This window comes from Papaver somniferum, chromosome 4 (assembly GCF_003573695.1).
Source record: "Papaver somniferum cultivar HN1 chromosome 4, ASM357369v1, whole genome shotgun sequence".
Lineage (NCBI taxonomy): Eukaryota > Viridiplantae > Streptophyta > Magnoliopsida > Ranunculales > Papaveraceae > Papaver > Papaver somniferum.
Genome location: NC_039361.1, coordinates 48,249,697 through 48,256,659, shown reverse-complemented (window position 1 = coordinate 48,256,659; position 6,963 = coordinate 48,249,697). Strand labels below are relative to the sequence as shown.

Genomic DNA, 6,963 nt, shown 5'->3' with positions numbered 1-6,963 from the left:
AAATTATTGGATTACTATTTCCCATTAATATATCCTGGTAACAGCGAGGAGAAGAAGTTAGAAGTTATGGAAGTCTTTAAAAGATTGTATAATGAATATGCAACACATTATGCTTCTTCAGCTCATGTATACTCAGCAAACATTTCGACAAATCAAGTGAACATGGAAGATTCAGTTGGTAGTAGTGGTAGTACTTTATCTTCTCAAAGTTCTTTTACTTCTAGAAGGAAAGGTTTGACGGCATTTCTGGAAGAAAGTTCACAACATGACGTTGTTCGCACAGATCTAGAGCAATACCTATCAGCTGATGTTCACCCTATTAGAAAAGTAAGTGGTATTGATCTGAATGATTCTAGTTTTGATGTTTTGGGGTGGTGGAAATTTCATGGACCAATGTATCCAATTGTAGCAGTGATAGCTCGTGATATATTAGCAATTCCTGCGTCATCGGTGGCTTCTGAATCTGTTTTCAGCACCAGTGGTAGAGTTGTAGATAAATTTCGTTCTTCAATGCTTCCAGAAAAAATTGAAGCTCTGATATGCACACAAGATTGGATAAGAAGTGCGCTGAAGAGTAAGTAACATATTCAATTCATGTTTGCTATTATATCAATTTTAGTTAGTGATTCATTTACTATGGTTCTTGTACGTCAAGTAACTATTTTATTGTGTTAGATGAGGGATATGGGTTAGGTAGTACTTCACTTCAGACTCTTTTGGAGGCAATGGAGGAGCTCGAGTCAGACGATGATGATGCAACATCGCACATTGTCTAACTGACTGACTATCAATTTAAGGTAAAATAACCAGCTAACCTTGGAATATGCACCCTGTACCCAGGTCTCCAATTAGATGAGATAAAGTAAATAAAGGTAGAAAAACAAAACAAGATAAAGTGCATGAAAAGAGTAGAAACAAGAAACTTGTTACTGTGTATATATGTATATTCATTTTCAATCATCCTCTTACATATTTTGCTACAATGACCCTCTGAATTACTTCAGCATTTCATAGTTTTCTTGCATACGTATGATCAGATAACCCTAATGAATAATACTAATAGAGAAGATTTATGGAGCAAATTACTAAATCACAGGCAAGGTCTTTGATTGTGATATGGTTGCTTCTGTTTGGTCAATTGGGAATATGATCAACTGTTTTTGTTTCTCTTGCAGGAACAATTGGAAATATGATGGTTGGAACTTCTTTTTGGTATATATATATTATATAGGCATAGCCAAAGAACATGCGAAGTGCGCGAACTACATCCTTCTTTTTTGTATATGTACTTGTGAAGGAAAAACGCATTTATCTTTTGGGGCTTCTATAGTTTATAGAATGATATGTCTGTCAACTTTTGTGGTTATAATACGACAGACTATAGCCATTAAGGCAGGTACTGAATCTACTGATGGAGCAGTTATCGGCTAAAAACATGTCTGCCAACTTTTGTATTTAGTATTTATCATATATAATGGCAGATTCTTACTTATAGCTAGGAAAGTAACTTTGATTTTCCTAATCTAAGGATTCTAAGCTCAAGTGTACTCTACTTTTGTATGTATGTTAAAGATGGTCACTTGGGAAGTCATATAACTGATAATCTGATATAAGTTTGTGTTTTTACCCGATGGGTACCCGGACCCGGTGATTACCCGTGACCTTTACCGGGTCCGGTTCTGGGCCAACACATTATGGAACCGGCCCCGGAACCGCTAGGACCCGGAACCGACGCTGATATGTCGGGTCCGGTTCTGGGCCATGTACTACCCGGGAGGACCCGGACCCGTTGACAGCCCTAATCGCACCTCACTCACCTCCACCTTCATCTCCATCTCCGGTGAAGACGAACAGCGAAGTACTAACATGAACAGATGAAGAATAAAATTAAAAAGATATAAAAATTACTCAAATCTTCCCTGCTTGATCTTAATTCTTCATTTCCATCAACAATGAATGATTATTGAGATAAGCAGAATGAAAAAAAAATCACAAATAAATCTTCAAATCAATCCAATCTTTGTTACAAACTAATCTCACACCAATTCAAGCTTGTTCAATCATTATAATCGGTAGAAAATAAAATCAAGAAGATGAAGCACCACCAAATCAAAGACAAACAAACCCCCTTGCATAATTGATTTTCAAAATAAAAATTCAATGGTGAACAAAAATTAAATTATACATGAATCACCACCAAATCAAAAGATTACCCAGTCACTTATAGAACAAGTTAGAACAAGGACTTTGGTAGAATAGCTTCCACACTTGACTTTTGGAGTTTCATTCATTATTTATACAATAAGAAGTTAAAGAGATAGAGTTCAAAAGACGATAAAATAGCTAACAGAAAATGGAACGAGTTGCACGCAGTCAATGTGGATTGTTAGCTAGTCCTGAGGATGACTGAACTGCATGAGTTTGTTGCTTAACTTCCTGAACTGCATGCTGACACACTGGAGACTGAGCTTGTTGCTTAACATCTCCCCTCAAGTTGTACGTGAGATGTCGGACGTGCAACTTGGCTCGCAAAAGATTGAATCGTGGCGCAGAAAGGCCCTTGGTAAAGATATCCGCCAACTGATCCTTTGAGCTTATGAACCTAACCATCAACTTCTTTTCTGCAACCCTTTCATGGACAAAATGGTAATCAATCTCAATATGTTTGGTACGGGCATGGAATACTGGATTTGCAGCAAGGTAAGTCGCACCTAGGTTGTCACACCATAACAAGGGAGGAGCAATGTGTAAGCCAAGCTCTTGAAGCAAAGATTGGATCCATATAATTTCTGAAGTGGCAATAGACATACCACGATATTCAGCCTCTGTACTAGACTTAGAGACCATTTTCTGCTTCCTAGCACTCCATGAAATAAGATTTCCTCCAAAGTAAATACAAAAACCACTTGTCGAACGACGATCATCTAGACTGCCAGCCCAGTCAGCATCAGAATACGCTTGAAGAGAGGAATCACCAGAGCCACCAAGATGAAGGCCATAGTCTATGGTGGTTTTCAAATATCTGAGAATCCTTTTGACAACATCCCAATGCTCAACAAATGGGTCATGCATATACTGACACACCTTATTGACTGCAACAGAAATGTCAGGTCTAGTAAGATGTAAGTATTGCAGTGCACCAACAACACTTCGATAGAGTGTTGGATCCTTGAATCTTTCAGTGCCTCCTTTCTGAATTTTCACATTAGCCGCCATAGGAGTAGACACAGGTTTTACACCATCCATTTTTGTACGTTTCAAAAGATCTGTTACATACTTTCTTTGAGTAAGAGTCAACGTCTTGTCACTCCTGATGACCTCAACACCTAAGAAGAATGATAAATCTCCCATATCTTTCAGAGCAAATTCAGACCCAAGTGACTCAATCAGCTCCCGAATCTTTGAGGCATTAGAACCCGTTACAATAATGTCATCCACATAAATGAGAACATAGGTTATATATTCAGGAGTTTTTAAGATAAACAAAGAGATGTCAGAAATAGAACCTGTGAAACCAAGCTTAACCAGATAACCACTGAGCCTTGAAAACCAAGCACGTGGAGCCTGTTTGAGGCCATATAATGATTTATGCAGCTTACAGACATGCTGTGGATAGTTTGGATCTACATACCCAGCAGGCTGCTTCATGTAGACCTCCTCTTCTAAGTTCCCATGGAGGAATGCATTTTCGACATCCAATTGCTTTAATGGCCAACCTTGCATTACAACAATGGATAACACTAGACGAATGGTGCACGGTTTTATCACGGGACTGAATGTTTCACCATAATCAATTCCTGCTTGTTGATTGAATCCTTTTGCAACCAGCCGCGCTTTATGCTGATTTATACTGCCATTTGGATTTTGTTTCACTCTAAAAACCCACTTCGAACCTACAACATTCATCCCTTCTTGAAAAGGGACCAAAGAGAATGTACCATTACGAATCAGTGCATTAATCTGTACATCCATAGATTTTCTCCATTTAGGATCCTTGCAGGCCATAGAGTAGCATGTTGGTTCCATGAAGTCCTCTTCCAAGAGTGGATGCTTTGTTGCAGTCAAACAAAGCTTTTGAATTGGTTTTGTAATTCCTGATTTAGCTCGAGTCGTCATAGGATGGACCACAACAGGTGGTTGTTCATGATTAACCCTTGATGAAGCTGCGCTTGTGTTAGATAACACAGAATCAGAAGCTGAAACAGGTTCTGACACATTCAGCGTCGGTGCAGGAGAACTCTCCAGATTAGCGGAATCTGGAGCATATGATGCAGCTGGTGAAGGAGCAAGAACTGGTGGAGACAATTGAGCATCTTCCTGATGTACTAGTGCATTACATTGGTTAAAATGATGAGAAAATAAAACACTTGTACTTGATGGTACATTACCTGAACAAGACACTGGAGTTTGGTACTGCCGAGATAACTTGAATGGGAATGATCTTTCTTCAAACCTAACATGACGTGAGATGTATAGCCTGTTTGTTTCCTGATGCAAACACAAATATCCTTTGTGTGAACTGCTATATCCTATGAAGACACACGGAAGATACCTAGGTTCAAGCTTGTTTGCATTATACGATCTAAGGCAGGGATAAGCTAGGCAACCAAAAACTCGTAAGAAAGAGTAGTCTGGTGTTTTTTGGAAAAGAAGCTCTAGTGGAGTTTTTGACTCTGAATTGGACTTAGGAAGCCTGTTGATTAAAAAACAAGCTGTGGTAAAGGCATCAGCCCAGAAGGAACGAGGAATGTGTGAATGATACAGAAGAGCCAAGCCAGATTCAGTTACATGACGAATTCTACGTTCTGCCAGGCCATTTTGAGGTGAAGTGTGTGGACAAGACAATCTATGTTGAATACCTGATTCATTGAGATAAGAAGTGAACTTTTTATACTCTAATGCATTATCTGACTGAAATATTTTGATTTTATGGTCAGTTAGATTTTCAACCTGTTTGTGAAATAGTATGAAAGTTTTAAGAGCATCTGACCTTTGCACAAGTGGGAAAACCCAGGTAAAATGAGAAAAGACATCCATTATCAATAGGAAATAACGAAAACCAGATCTTGACAAGTGTGGAGAAACCCAAATATCAGAAACTACCAAGCTCAAGGGATTGTCATAAACAGTCGTACTAAGAGAGAAAGACAATTTCTTGCTCTTACTGATGTGGCAAGAGTGACAAAAATCAAAGGTTTTATTAGCAACGGGAAGGGAAAATTGATGGCATATTCTTGAGACTGTGCGCAACATGGGATGACCTAATCTCGGGTGCCACAATGGTAAACTAGAAGCAACATTAGCCTGTGGTTTTATTGGAAGATCCAGCTCACTGACTCCATCTAGGACATGCAGACCATTCCTTTCAATTCCTCTCAGCAGTGGTAACCCCGTGTGCTTGTCCTTCACAACAAAAAAAGATGTGTGAAATTCAAAGAAGACTGCATTGTCTTTACAGAACTTAGACACTGATAGTAAATTACACTTTATTTCAGGAACATGATAAACATTATTCAAGTAAAAATATCTTGAATGTTTTGTAAATGAACTGTTACCAATATGAGAAATAATTAGTGAATTACCATTACCCACTTGCACTTGTTCAGTGCCATCATACTCATGAGGAATAGTTAAATTTATCATGTCTGCTGTCAGATGATTCGTTGCTCCTGTGTCAGTAACCCATTGGGTATCTTGGTGTGCACCAGGTAGAGCTATGTAAGCAGCTGGTTTGCGCTGCTGATTGTTATTAGGTTTCTCATAACAAAACTAACATCTATCCACAAGATGATTTCTTTTCTTGCAGATTTGGAACTTTGGTCCTGTGCCTGCATCATATTGTGACTGTTGTTGGGTATTGCGCTGTGAATTATAGTTGTTGTTGTTGTTCCTCCTGTGAGACATATTTGTATGTTGTTGAAACTGAGAACCTGAACCAGCATATCTCCTTTGGTCTTGTCTATTGCCAGATGTTGCTGCGGTAGACACAACCACATTGGCTAATGGTGACTGCAGCAAGGCTAGCTGTTGCTCTAGCCTCATATCAAAAGTTAAAAGATGGGATTAAAAAAGATCAATGTCCATACCCTCAATTGTTGTGAGAGAAGTGACAATCGGATCATAGCTTTGATTTAAACCATTGCAGATGGCTTGCTTCTTTTTATCACTAGATACTGTATAACCTGATTCTGCTAATTGAGCAAACAGAGTTTTAGCATCAGTAAAATAAGATTTCAGAGTCTTATTACCTTTTGAGAGGTTATGAAGCTGCTTCTTGAGGTTCATTTGATGAACAAAGGTTTTTGGTGCATATTCTGATTCCAACTTGTCCCATATTTCTTTAGTTGTGTCTAGTCTTGCTACCGTGCTTAATATTTCAGGTGTCAAGGTTGAATTTAGCCATCCAACTATCAGTGAGTCTTGGGATTCATACGCAATAAAACTAGGATTTGTTGTCACACCATCTGGAAGTGTTTTTGCTGGTTTTGGTTTAGTTCCATCAATGAAACCTATGAGATCATGACCCTTAATAATGGGTTTAAATTGAGCCTTCCATATCAAATGATTTGTTTCGGTGTGTTTCAGGGTTACTAGATGGTGTATTTTCACTTGGCGAAGGGTGTTTGTAGTATCTGCCATTGTTGAAGTTTCAGAACTGATTTTGAGTTTCTCTTCTTTGTTTTTTTTTTTTTTTGATTAGCGGAAGGTGGCTTGGATCAAAAGCTGATACCAAGTTAGAACAAGGACTTTGGTAGAATAGCTTCCATACTTGACTTGTGGAGTTTCATTCATTATTTATACAATAAGAAGTTACAGAGATAGAGTTCAAAAGACGATAAAATAGCTAACAGAAAATGGAACGAGTTGCACGCAGTCAATGTGGATTGTTAGCTAGTCCTGAGGATGACTGAACTTCATGAGTTTGTTGCTTAACTTCCTGAACTGCATGCTGACACACTGGAG

General features: G+C 38.5%; 1 long non-coding RNA gene across 1 annotated transcript; it reads left to right on the top strand.

Annotated features, from left to right (window-relative positions):
- Positions 1 to 340: 340 nt before the first annotated feature.
- On the top strand, positions 341 to 1,315 carry LOC113273845. Its single transcript, XR_003322633.1, has 3 exons — positions 341 to 574; positions 676 to 797; positions 1,176 to 1,315. It is a non-coding gene; the product is annotated as an uncharacterized LOC113273845 (long non-coding RNA).
- Positions 1,316 to 6,963: the final 5,648 nt, after the last annotated feature.